Source organism: Equus przewalskii, chromosome 30, assembly GCF_037783145.1.
Source record: "Equus przewalskii isolate Varuska chromosome 30, EquPr2, whole genome shotgun sequence".
NCBI classification, from domain to species: Eukaryota; Metazoa; Chordata; class Mammalia; order Perissodactyla; family Equidae; genus Equus; species Equus przewalskii.
Window position 1 is genome coordinate 17,612,152 of NC_091860.1, and position 14,373 is coordinate 17,626,524.

At 42.4% G+C, this 14,373-nt stretch overlaps 1 protein-coding gene across 2 annotated transcripts in view; it reads left to right on the top strand.

The window, feature by feature from the left end:
- Positions 1 to 14,373, top strand: part of RSU1 (Ras suppressor protein 1) — a 177,746-nt gene that overhangs the window by 135,035 nt on the left and 28,338 nt on the right. The gene's annotated exons all lie outside the window — the stretch shown is intronic.

Below are 14,373 nucleotides of genomic sequence, written 5' to 3' on the forward strand. Positions count from 1 at the left end.
CTCAGTAACAGATCACATCTGTTATCCTTTCCTATAAATCATCATTATGTGTTTGACGTTGTCCAGACAAATCCGTATGATCCACATGGCCGGGCGTTATTGGACTGACTTCTCAGATTGTACTCTGATTCTTAAATGAAGCAGGTCTGTACAGATTCTTAACTATCCTTCATGGTAGTTCTCTCTGAATAGCCATCCTGTTTTATAAATCCCTTGATTATGAAAATACTGATCACTTGTTTTTGTCTTGTGAGTAAATTAAGCAATAAACACATGCACTGATCAAAAAGGACTTTTTACCTCTTCACCTCTTAGAAATAACATTTTAATTTTAGAGCATTGATAAACTTTTGTTTTGGCTTGTTATTTAAAGAAAAAGCATGAGATTTTACTGTGCATAAATTATATCCCAGTAAACCTGACTTTTAAAAAGGAAAGGAAAGCGTAAATATTTGAAATCTCAAGATGAGCAAAGAATCATATATAAATTCAAAATAGAGAATTCGCAAGGATTTTGTTCTATATGGTGGTTAGTCTTTTGGAAATAGGTTTAAGATTAGTGGTTTTATATAATAAATTGCTATTTCAGGGTCCTTTTAGAGAATATCTATATGAAGAGACAAGAATGTTATAAATTGGGTTTCAAGAATAATGGTCTAATTTTACATAATAGTGCTATTCCTCCAACGCCAAGAATGATGTTTCTTGTTTACTTAGTGTATGAAAACGTGCCATCCTAGATATAATTAATGGCCAGGAAATTTAAGACAAAAGAAAGTGGCTCTTCCTCAGCACGCAGCAGACAACCTGTGAAAAATCACTCATGGATGAAGTTCGAGACCCAGATTCTGTAGCTGGTGGTAGATTTCAATTGCTAACCAGCATCCAAAGTCAAAGGCTGGCATCGGTGCGGTTTCTGCCTTCGAGATGCCCTCTGTGGATCTCCACAGAGCAGCTCTTTATTGTTCTACAGCTCTTCTGGATTATTCGGGGTTTGGTTTTCCAGATCATCTATGACCCGTCTATCACTTGTTCCCCCTCCCACCCCCCGCCTGTGCGCATCTGGTTGCTTTTTAGTCACTTTATTAAAGGGAAACTGAACATCAGTATTCTTCTGTATCACCAGGTAATATGTTAGGTGACAGAGGAAATCAAAATTAGACAAAATCCAACTGACATCCATGATCATTTTGATCTCCGTTTCCATATCCATGAAAAGTCAAGAGCAGGATGTTTTTGTAAACATCTAATGCCAAGTTTACAAACGTGAGCTGTATCCTAGACTGTTCGAGCTGAAAGAAACAGCTAGGACCCTTTTAAACTTACAGCAGCCGGCTTCCAGGAAGCCCTGTGCCAGGCCACGGACCCCCTGCTCATCTGCCATGTGGGGCAGGCTTCTGATCCTCCCTCCTTGAGAGCCAGGCCCATTCACAGGCTGACTCATGTCCTTGCTCTGTGATGGTCCTAGTAAAGATGTGTTTCAAACAACTAATACTATATATGAGAGAGTGTGTGTGTGTGTGTGTGTGTGTGTGTGTGTATAAATAACTTTTTAAAATTCTTCTCTCTGCTCTGAGGGAAAAAACCTGTGTGTTGGTGGGAGGTTGTCCCGTCAAGTGATTCCGTGTGTGGCTCTGCAGAGCCTTGATTTTAATGATGGTAATGATGGGAAGGACATTAGATGTCTTCTTGCCTAATATTAGTGTGAGAGGACCCATTGTTGAGCTCCACTCCTTCAGCTGCATTGATTGAGCACCAGCTTTACATTCACCGGATTCATGGGTGAAGACAGATATGTCCCCTGCCCACACGAACTGTACAGTGGAGTAGGGGAGACACACTCTAATCAATCTCATAAATAGATGTGTATTATAACCTATAGTGAGTATAAGAAAGGAAATGTACACTATGCTATAAAAGCTTGTATCAGGGGACTTGACAACTGAACAAAGCTCTGAATAGTGACAGGAGGGAACCAGGTAAAGGAGTCCAGGGGTGAAAGTGGAAGGATGTTCCCAGCAGAGAAAGCCACACGTGCAAAGGCCCTATGGCAGCAGAAGGCAAGGCCCTTGTGGGGAACTGACTCTGCCTGGAGCAAGGAGAGTGGTCCTAGGTGAAGTCAGAATGCTGGGCAAAGGTACCTGGTAGCCGTGTTGAGGATTTTTATCCCAGAGCGAAGGGAAGAAACTGTGAAGGGCAGGAGTGGGACCAGATTTGCTTCTGAGATCACTTTAGACTACAGTATAGAACGAAGTGAAGGGGCCAGTAGAAGTGGAGAGACTCCTTGCTGGGCCATCTCAGGGTCCTAGATGGGAGACACAGGCACTTGGACCAGGAGGTGATGAAGAGGTTGAGAAAGTTATTTAGAGTTGAGAATTTGGGAAGACTTATGTGATGACTGGACAGGAGGAAGGGTGAGGTGTCCAAGACTGTTTTGAGGGCTTGTGTTCTCATCGCAGGCAGAATAAATACAGGGCCTAAAATTAAAAGTACAATTCAAAATAACCAGAATCCAATAAGCCCTGGGTCTTGTCCTCTCCCCCCTCCCCTTTCCCTTCCTTCCCTCTTCCCCTTCCTCTCTTCTCCCACCTCTTTCTGTCCCCGCCTCTCTCCTCATCTCTCCCTCTTTCCTTCTTTCTTAATTTTCCCCTTTCTGGTTCAACTCAGGCAGAAAGATTGGGTGCTTACACAGAAACTTCGGTCCATAACTTTGCAGATGCCCAATGCTAGGTCATTCCCATTCATCTGAAATGGGGGTTTGGTATGAAACCTTTCTAAAATATATTGTCTCATTTATATGAAAAGCATACAACTTCCGAGCACTTATTTTAAACTTGCTGGTGAGATAAAACATGAGCTGGCTTGGTGGTTTCTAGGTGCTAAACCGAATGTCTGCGTGAATTGCGGTGTTGCTGTAAATATTTCCGGGCACAGACAGGTAGATGCAATAGGAAAAACCCGAACAAATTCTTAGGATGCCAATATTGTCACAAAGTCTCCGTGCAGAATGAAGTTGTTTGACAAAGTGTTTCCCTGGTGATTTGGCTGCAGATGAAAATGTCTTCAGCAATAAAATTCCGTGCTTGAGTCTCAGTGCTGTGCTCTCATCAGTCAGGAAATGACATATCAAGGATCTTTTTTGCTGTGTTAGTTAATGTTTTGGCAGAAATATGTGAAACATTGTTATTCCCCTCATTTTCTGTGCATGGATTTTTTTCCTACCTTTAAACACACATTAATTTTACCAAAATATTTGCCAGCTGTGAATCTATTACTGATCCATAGGATTGCATTAGAAGAGAGAGAAAGGTTTTTATTACAAGGGTTTTCTTAGTTACCAGTACTAGACGACATACATAGCAAGAGCTGCTGTTGTGCCATCATTTGCAAATAGTTTCAGGGAAATTTAAGGGTTGGTAAGGCAATTAGCAATGAAGCATATTTTAATTATAGTAACTGGATAAGCTGCATACAGCTCTATGAATTGATACATTTTTGTTTAATAGGTCACGGTGATTTTAATCACACTTATTGTAGCCACAGTTTTATTAGCAATGATGTTTTATAACTTAATAATTTATACATGAGTTCAGAAGTTCCATTTGCAGGATATCGAAGAAATAATTTACCCCATACATTACCACTCATCAACAGGAAGAGGGTCCTTCAGGATCCCAAGCAAATAACTCTCCGAGATCGTTTGGCGTAAAAGGTTTCTTTTAATAATGAGATCATTTGACACCGCATTACGTTATTTCTGTGGATGCCAAGTCTGGGTTTCACAAAGTCACTTAAGAAACAGGAGAGAAGATGAATCACAGTAATTTCACACGTATTTAATAAGCATGAATTACCCAGTGAGGTCTACATCCATTCTTTCAGTTGTGAAAACTGTAAGGGATTTGAATTCATGCTGTATTGTAGAATTTTCTTCTCTGACGCTACCTCTCCCCCCAGTCCTGCCAGGCTTCAGTGCATGTCGGAAGCCGTTACACGGACTAGATGGAGCTGTGTGTATTGTAACGGCATGTGTGTTATACTTTAGCTTGGGTTTTGCAAAGCCTCGGTGCATCCTCACCTCCTGGCGTCCATTGCCATCTCAGGGAAAGCACAGTCTTCATCTCATCTCTAAAACTAACCTCTTCAAGAGCCCCTGTGAGAACACCTTGGGCCCCAGTCCCTGCACAGGAACAAGGAAAGTCACACTCGTGATTGACTGCTTTACAGCAGACAGACGTGGGGCTAGTTTATACTTGTCATTTTCATGAAGATTTTATTTTAAATCATAAGCGCGCTGGGGCTTCAGTTCTAGAAAGTCTTTTGAGGCCGTGAAGTGATATTTGAGAATCTTTGGGCTACGGTGATCTGCATAAGATGCAAGGATATTAATAGGTTCTAAGCCAAAAAAGGGTGTTACGTTCAAATAAGCTTGAGAAACCTTGGGGAAACTTTCTGACTTCCAGGTGTTCATCTTTAGTGTCCAGGGAGGGCATACAGGGTGCAGCGTTTCCCAAACTTTATTGACCATAGAACCCTTTCTGGAAGAGTCTCTTACCCTCAGTTTCTTACTCTATAAAATATATAAATATTAAAATATATATATAGGGGCTGGCCCCGTGGCCGAGCGGTTAAGTTCGCGCACTCCGCTGCAGGCGGCCCAGTGTTTCGTTAGTTCGAATCCTGGGCGCGGACATGACACTGCTCATCAAACCACGCTGAGGCAGCGTCCCACATGCCACAACTAGAAGGACCCACATCAAAGAATATACAACTATGTACCGTGGGGCTTTGGGGAGAAAAAGGAAAAAATAAAATCTTAAAAAAAAAAAATAAAATAAAATAAAATATATATATAAAACATGTAGAAAGTATATGGTTCCACTATTCTGTCCACAGCACAAATTTTGTCAGGGTAGAAGAAATGATGTATGTTCGTGTGATTTTCAAGCTCTAACGTACCATAAAAATGTAACCAATTACGGTTATTTTTCTCCTTTGATCATTGTGGAACTAGAATGTCAGAGAAACGATGTGCCAAATTCATTCATTGTTCAGGTTCTGGTGATGTGGATACTGCTCTTTGTGTCCTTTTTTCTTCCCGTCACTTTCTTTGATGCTGGGAAAATCTCTTCTTTGTTGGAGGATCCATATTACTAATTGCGGAAAATTATCATTAGTCTGTGGTTGATCGGAGTGTTCATTTTCAGTGATTTTATTAGTTGTGTTTATACTGCCTTCTAAGTGTTCACCGTCATTTATTAATAATGCCTAGAATGGCTTTTCTTCATATTAATGCAGCCCTATAATTATCTGTATGTCCCCTCTGTTTTCTGCACTCACTTTTCCAGATTGGTCTAAGCTTTAAAAAAGGTGGGAGGTGGGGTGGGCAGAGAATGCAATTTACAGCGAATTCCCACTACACAGACAGGTAGGCGGTGAGCCCTACAAGAAACCTCCCGCTGGCTCCAGCTGCCTGCCTTTTCCTGTTTAGTTTGTGCTCGTGGTAGCATATTCATAAATGTTGATTTAATTGATACATAACTTTGCATACCGTAAATGCTGTTTTGATTTCCTGTAGAGGCAAGATTGAATTTCTTCATGGTTTCCTTCAATGCTGTTGATTCTCTTAGGGTCATTTGGAGACATAGAGCTTTCAGTGGTGGCCTCAGTGAGCTAAGGTGTTGATAATGGAATTTATTGATAATGCTTCTGTTGCAGGAAGTAGAAGGAACATGTGCCACTCAATACGAAGCATAGTATTCTTTTGTTACTCATTTATTCACCCAACCAGTATTTATAGCATCTGTTACTCGCCCTGGATCCAACAGGGAATGGAACACAGTCTCTGTCCTTGTGAAGTTTATGTTCTAGTTGGGGAGATGATCAGTGAACAGTGGGTGGGTGTTATGTCAGATGGTGATAAGAGGGAGGGGGACAAAGGAGGCCTCAGAGACCTGAAGGATGTGCAGAAATGTAGGGGAAGATGGCTCCAGACAGGGGGTCAGCAGGTGCACCTGCCCAGGTAGGTGCAGACTCGTGGCACAGCAGTGAGGCCATTTTAAGGCCAAAGAGGTGACAGGGACAAGAGTTTGGTTTTGTTCTCAATGAGACAGGAAGCCTTTGGTGTGTTCTGAGCAGAAAAGTAGCACAACCTGGTTAGTCTTTCAGACGGATCACGGCTACCAAGAAGTGAAAAGGAGAACAACAATTTGGAGGCAATTGCAATAACCAAGCAGGAGATGATGGTGTCTTGGCCCAGGTGGAAATGATGAGCAGTGGAAATGATGAGAAGTAGGACAATGCTGGTTATTTATTAGAAGGGGTGGAGGCTGACAGAATTTGTTGATGAATTGGATGTGTGATGGGAAAGAAAGAAAGAAAGGAGTCAGCGATGACTTTATGTTGTAGCAGAATAACTAGAAGAATGACATTGGCATTATTAAAATGGGGAATCAATCCTGGGAGTGGGGTGGATATGAGAGATGGAGAAGTTTGGGAACAGTTAAGGGGGTGCTGCCTCTCAGACAGCCAGGGCGAGAGGTGTTCGGTTGGCAGGTGGCCCTGCCAGTTTGGAGGCAGGACTGGGATCTTGGCTGGAGATATAAATCTGAGTGTCAGTGGTGTCCAGAATGACTGATAGTTGTGTCTGGAGAAGTCAGAGACTGAGCCCCAGGCACCCCAGTGTTTAAGAGTCAGTGAGAAGAAGAAAAACCAGCACAGGGAACTAAGAAGGAGCCGTCAATCATGAAGCAAACCGAGAGAGCGTAGTGTCCCGGAAACCACGTGAATGAATGGTCTCAACAAGGTGGAATTGATCAGCTTTGCCGATTGCCATTGATAATTGGAGTAAGAGAAGATTGAGACTGGCCTTGGAGTTAACACTGTAGAGGTCTCATCAAAGCTCAGAGCTTCTTTTGGGGACGAAATGAGGTTGGAAGCTTAGCTGGAATGGGTTCAACACAGATAAATCTTTTGAGAGTTTCCTCCAGGTGGAGGCAAGGAGATGGGCAATAGCTGTAGGAGGATGTTGGGTTAAGTAAGGAACAATGTTCTTAAGATGGGCAGTAACACAGTGTGTTTTAGGTTAATGTGAGTGGCTAGCAGAGTGGGAGAAATAGATGATGGAGGGAGGAAAGGGGACAGTTGCTGGAGCAGTGTCATCACTTGGGGAAAAGGGGTTGGGATCTAGAATGCAAGTGGAGAATTGGCCTTGGCTAGGGGTCCAGGCGGTTCGTCCAGTGACGGAAGAGAAGGCAGCGTATAGGGAGCAGGCACGGGTAGGTTATAACCTCCTCTTGGGACTGGATGGAACTTCACTTTGGAGTGTTTCCATTTTCTCAGTGAGATTAGGGAGCGAAGTTATCAGCTGAGAGGGAGGATGGACGAGGAAGTAGTGTAGTATTAGAAGTTTGAGAGAGAAAAGAGAGTATAAAACAGTTGGCTAGGAGAGAGAGTGAACTGAACAAATGAGGTAGGATGGCCAGGAGTGGGCTTCTGGTGATAATCCAAGAGAATTGAACTGTCTCTTTCTTCTTGCTGTGTCGGGAGAATTTGCCCAGGATATCTGCAAAATTAACCACTACTCCATTGTAGAAATATACCACAATTTGTTTACCCATTTGCCTATTATTGGACATTAATGTCGTTTCCAATTTGGGGCAATTGTTAGTAAGTACAACTGCCATGCACATTCTTGTAAAAAAGTCTTTTTACGGACATATATTTTCATTCCCCCGGGGTCAGTTCCTAGAAGCAGAATCACTGGGTCATAGACTAGATATATATTTAACTTTGTAAGAAACTGCCAGTTTTCTAAAGTGGTTCTGCAAAAGTAATCAGGCAAATGCTTCAGCCTCTTGGGTGGAAAATAAGCTATAGTAAATGGAAAGTGCAAGGGAGTTAAAATTCAGAGTCTCAGCTTAGTCATTAGCGAATCAGGAAAGCCACGGAACTACTATGCGCTCAATTTCCCTGAAAGCCGCATGGAGGAAATAAACTAGGTAATCTACAAGGTCCCTTCCAGATCCCACATTCTGTGAATTTTGGTGAAATTCAACAACATGGTAATAAACAGACAGAAAGCCACGTCTCGGCACATTTTTATTCCGTGGGAGTTGAGCAGCATTTAATATACTGGACACAAGAAGAAAATCTAGAACATGTGGTGCAGAGGCAAAATGATTAGGCTTAAATGATGCACATACTTGTGTGTGAAAATTACATATTCTTTAAAAGAAATCATTGTTAGGTGATACAGGATTCCACTCAAAATTTAATATAAAAAGTTGTAAACTTATAACATTCTGCTCTAGTTAGAAGAAATACTGGAAGAGGCAATTGGATGGTTTAGGGAAAAAGGCTTACACATCCACTGTTGGATTGCCGTGGCTTGCTTTGAAACTAAAATAACAAGACATTGGCCTCTTACTTCTGCAGAACTGCTGGGAAAGTGTTGTATTTACCTGGGCTCTCTCCAGCCAAGAGCAGAGAAAATTTCTGTTTCCTTCCAGCAACAGGAGTAATAGCCATCTTGCACTAGATCTTGTCTGTAAATGGATTTAAATATACGTTGGTGCAATCTCTGCAATTCTTGGCTGCCTGTTTTCATACTTCAGCCCTGCGTGGTGAAGGGTACACTTTAGCAGACTCTGAGGAGTCATGGTTCATTTGATTGAAGCCATCTGATAAATAGAGGATGCTAGGAAAGACAGATTGAACATCAGTGTGAGATCACATTCTTCTATAATTTGTCTTTCGGGTTAATGATAATTAGGAGTGGGGAGAGGAAAACCATTTGGACATAGTGCTGAACCAGGTGGGGAACCTTGGCTAAACTGTGGGTGGTGGGGAAGATGGGTGTCCAGTTGGCGTCCGTCACCCCCTTGGAGTTCTAGGGTTGTGAGATCCTAACCCTGACAGGGCAGGGCGAATGCCCTTTGCTTGTCACAGCTTTCTCAAAGGAGGCTCTGAAGAGTCTGAGCATTGAAAGGCATTCATAGGCCCATGGAATGTTGGATTTGAATGTTAGAGGTCAGTTAGGCCAAACTCTTGTGGCATGTAGAGTCCCTTCCACAGCATCCTTGGCCTGATTGTCATCTGTCCTCTGCTTGAATACCTACAGTGACTCACTTCTTCAGCACATTCACTAGGACACATGCTTTCCAGAACATTCCCCCAGGGTACAGCCTCCCCAAGCCAGTGCTCACCTTTCTTCCATGACAGGAGGAAAGAATCTAAAAACAAAAGCATACTCCCAGCTAGCATGGGGTGGGAGTTCTGGTTGGTTTTGTTTCATTTTCCCCCCCAGGTGGGTATGGATCGCAAGCACCATACGCATTTTATTTCCATTCTTTCTTGGTCATCTGAAGAAGCACAAATAAGCTTTTTTCCCCCCCAGGCAGGGACCATCATATCCTGTGTGGCCCTGATTTATCTTTACATTGATCTGTAAAGATGAATCCTTTCTCGCATTCGGCTTATATTCTTCATAGCTGTTCAAAAGTCCATTTATTTGTAATTCTAAAGCAGAGATTCTCAGCCAGTGCAGTTTTGTTCCCCAGGGAATATTTGGCAATGTCTGAAGACATTTTGGTGGCCACATCTGGTGTGGGGGTCTGCTGTTAGCATCTAATAGGTAGAGAACAGGGATAGAGGCTGGTAAACATCCTACGGTGCAGAGGATGCCCTCCACAACAAGGAATTATCTGGTCCAAAATGTCTTTGCATTGGGATTAAGACACTCCAATCTAAAAGAACCAGTAGTTCCAACCAACCAGTAGTACCATCCGATGGTGGCCAGCACAGATGACAAGTTTTTGCTCTGACACATAGCTTTATTTGTATCTAGGAAGATTCAAGTGTTTTAATTTCAAAAACAGAAGAGCTTCTGCATTTATATTTGTCTTCAGGGTTATTACAGAAGAGTTAATGGAACCAAGCAGTTTGCCAGGGAAAGAATTCATTGAGCATCAGTTTTGAGGTGTGGTTGTAAATATGACGCTGATGACAGGGCAGTTCGCTTGCTTTAATCTTTCTTCACACAGTGGTGGATACCTTTGAATCCTAAATAGGCACTTGGTTTTTGGGGGGTTTTGTGTGTGTGTGAGGAAGATTGGCCCTGAGCTAACATCTGTGCCAATCCTCCCCTATTTTGTCTGTGGGATGACCGCACAGCATGGCTTGATGAGTGATGTATAGGTCTGCACCCGGGACCCAAACTTGTGAACCCTGGGCTGCCAAAGCAGAGCACGTGAACTTAACCACTACACCACTGGGCCGATTAGGCAGTTATTTTTAAAAGACCTTCCAGGTTTTTTAAGATATGTCCAACTTATTAGTAATAAACCAAGGAAGTATAGATTCCCTCCACTTAAAAGAGAAGAATGAGCAGTGAGGATCAAAGTGTTTGAAAAGACTTTGCTCTTTCAATAGTTGATTCATACAGTTTCAGAAAGCAATTTGTTTTCCACAGTTTACCTAGAATTCTAAATCTGGTGTATTGTTTATTGTTGGTAGGGGCTTTATTTCGTTGCTTTTGTTGTGTAGTAGGGGAGACAAAAGGAAAATGTTTTGAAAGAAAATCCTGAGTTCTTTCTTACATCATCTAGAGAAGCAAAAGTAATATCAACTCAAGTCTTGATGTGTAATGGTAGTGTAACAGACATAAGCATTGAATAATTTCCCTCTCACCCGTTTTGGGGTAGGACCCATGCTGAGGAAGAATGCAGAAGAGCTTGTCAGTCAAGGCAGCAGCTAATTAGATTAGCCCCAGTGCTTCTCTGGACAGCTTCCAGAAGCATGCACCCTGTCACATTTCCATGGGTGTCAGTTCAGGCTCCCCCCTCCCCCCTTCTTTTGGCTGAAACCAATCCAAGCTTGAAAATGGATGGAATGTACCTTTCCAGGGTGCCCACTCTGTGCTGCCTGTCTGCACTAGGGGTGGGGGTATTAGAAGAGAAACAGGAAGCACACATCCTTTAGGGGTGCAGAAGTAGGGTCAAGGAGGAGTCCCAGGCCCACCATAAATGTAACTCAGTGAAATAATACGGTGGTATTATACCAGCAGTATAGACAAAGGGCTATGGGATTCTGAATTGCACCGCCAGGTGAGTTTCTCTTTTTCTTTTCTGGCTTGTATGCATAATTATTAAATGACTATTTTCACTTTTAAATGAAAATGGCAAACCTACAATTAGGGAGCTGTTGTTAAGTAATGGTGGATCCATTGGAGTTTGAAGATGTTCCAGAAATTCTCCTTTGGTAGAGCTATTTATTCATGGTAAAAAAAAAAAAAAAAAATCACCCCCCTTTGTTTCCTCTTATTGTGAGGCTCATGGAATCACGTAGTGGAGGGCCTTATGGTGGGCGCCACTGGGCAAGGGCACTCTCTGAAGAGTGACCGTGCTCCCTGCTGTGCTAGCGGGACCCAGCACCGCTGCACCCTGGGCTTGTTTGTGGCTTAAATCTTCTCAGTGCTCTGAATTCTTCCCCCTGGAGACACGCTCTGTACTGTCCCCCGCCGATGATGGCATTGCCGCTCTCATGCAAAAGCTTGTCTTCTGATCCTCTATCATGGAACATGACAGTTTTCTCTGTGACGGCGAATTAATTGTCGGAAATGGTTTGCTGGCAGACAGTTGGATGCTAATTGTGATTGGAACCTTTGGCGCCCTTAAACCCAAATCTGTTGATGTTTGTTGGTGGTGGTAGAAATGAAAAAACGTAAAATATGAAAGGAATTTTTTCTTTGGAACAACTGAAAGCAATGCAGATTATGCCAGGAAATTTTGATTGAGTTAACTATGAGCTAAGTTAAAACTACTCAACCCGTGATTGTGAGGAAAGGGATGGAAGAAGTGGTTAATTTATTGTTACTTTTTGGTAAAGAGAGGTTTGAGTTTGGATATTTCAATGCAAAGCAAAAAATTGGCATTGATTAAACTTGAGGTGACATTTGGGGAGGTGTTCTCAGAATGTCCAAGTTTGATTATCCAATTTGACTTCACACTGTGTCCCAGGTTTGTGAAATCTTTCTAGCAGGTTCCACTGGGAAGAATTATTTTCATTTAAATGGATCATGACCGCTGGAGAAAGAATCATGAAATGCACCTGTAGTGTGGGGTCATGTTGTGAACAAAGCTGCCCAGCTCACAGAGGGATGGTTTGGAAGTCAGCCTCTGCTAAAAGTGGCTTTGGGTATCATTTAATTCTTTCCCATCAACAGTTACATTAATGAGGTGTAGAGACGAAGGCAGGTGGGTCCTTCATGGAGGCCGTGTGACGCAAGAATGTGGATTCTGTCACTGGCTCTCATTGGGGGCAAACAAGAAGGAGGCCACTAGACCCTTGATCATTGGAAGGGGTGATAAGCCACTGGGAGATTGTCAAAAAGTAGGAAGGGGATAAAGTATTAGTGGGGAAAGCAGAAAAGTAGAGAAAAGAAGAACAAGGAAAGTTCCTCTCATTTCCTAGAGGTATGTGAATAAGCTGGCTTTCTTTAGCAGGGCTTATGATATGATACAGGCAATGTTCCAGCATACCTTCTAGAATAATCTTTAAGGAATAAGTAAACAAAAGGCACCTACTTTTCTTTTGAGATGCCATGGATTTTTTAAATAGGCTTTTTTCTCAAGGAAAGTTTAGGAATTCATAATTTGTTATTAAATTAGGTGGCTAATATAAAATAATATAAGAAATAAATTTTGTCTAACTGTTGCATCTCAGATAATCATCAGACAGACTGTCTTGCAGAAACATAAACTTCCCTTTAGATTTTACTTGGAAATGCAGCAGCACAGTGAGTCCCCACTCATGAACTGCTCTTAGCACAGCCTCATTTCTCAGGGAAAATTTACACATAGACAAAGACAGGTGCATAAAAATAAATTGCATTGTTCCATGGCAGAACAGGGTGTAGTTGAGGACACAGTTCTGTTATGACGGGTTATTTTAAAGTCCTTGAAATTTTTCTCCAATTATGCTTTGGGTTGAATTTCCTGATATTTTTTTCTTGCTTCCAAGGTACAAATGCAAGATAAGATGAAAGGGAAGTTTAAGGGAATTATATTTATTAAATCTCATTTCTCTTTGCCTCCTCCAACTTTTTCTTGATAATTTTAATTCTTGCCATGCAGCAATTCACTCACCTCAATTCTCCTTCTCATGAGCCAGGGAGGAAAGCCCTCTGTTTAAAGAGACTCAGAGCCTTCAGTCTGTCCTAGTTTGCTCAAGGGCGGCCGTGCCATAGCAGAGATCCACCTGGCACAGGTAGAGATTGGCAGTTTGGCTCTGTTGGGAGGGGTGAGGTGGGTGGGTGGCCAAGCCAACAGCATGAACACCTGGATTTGTTCATGAGTTTCCACGTTCACTTATTCACACCCTCCTTCACTCGCTAGCTGGTTCACAAAAACTTGCTGAGAGTTCGAGAGTGCCAGAAGCTATACCCATTGTGGGGAACAAAACATACCCCCCAGCCCAGGGGTTCAGTTCCAACTGTGCCTTGCAGCAGCTCTGTAGCATTCAACAGAGGCAGAGCACAGAGGAGCCAAATTAATACTACAGCCCAAGAGCTGTATTACCAGATGGGCTCATATCTGTTTTGAATGGACACAAGAATTACAACATTGCACTTCCTTGTTTTCAAAGATTGGAAAACCGCGTACATCAGCAGTCTCATAGGTGGACGTCTCTGTGTTCCATCAACTCTGTTGGAGACCTTCTGAGTGACTCTGGGCAGAGTGATGCTGTCAATCTGAAAAGAGCCTGGACCGAGGCTCCCAGTAGGTTCGGAGCATATTTCTGGCACCAGCCACCTCTGCCACCTTGGCCAACTCACTTACCCCAGCCGAGCCCCAATTTCTCATCTGTAAAATAAGACATTTAAACAAAGTGAGTTTAGATCATCCTAAATTTTTTAAATCTATGCCTTTTTATTTTAATAGATAAAAACTAGTGATTTTAAGGTTTAATCCAGTGATTTTGTTACCAAAATGGGGAAGAAAACCCAGCCAAAAACTTTTTTTTTTTTACATTTCTGGCAAGATGAATGTCAAAAAATAGCATTGGACATGGCACCACTCGACAAGCCATGCTGTGGTAGGCGTCCCACATATAAAGCAGACGAAGATGGGCACGGCTGTCAACTCAGGGCCAGTCTTCCACAGCAAAAGGAGGAGGATTTATGGCAGTTGTTAGCTCGGGGCTAATCTTCCTCAAAAAAAAAAAAAGAGAGAAGACGAAAACTTAGTGATAAACCAAACTTCTCAGGGCTGTCCTTTAGAGCTAACTGGAGGATACCCCGCCCCTTTGTTTTTTCCTCTAAAAGTTCACATTTTTTATAAAACAACTCCAAAGTGAAAAATCCTGTGTCGTGTA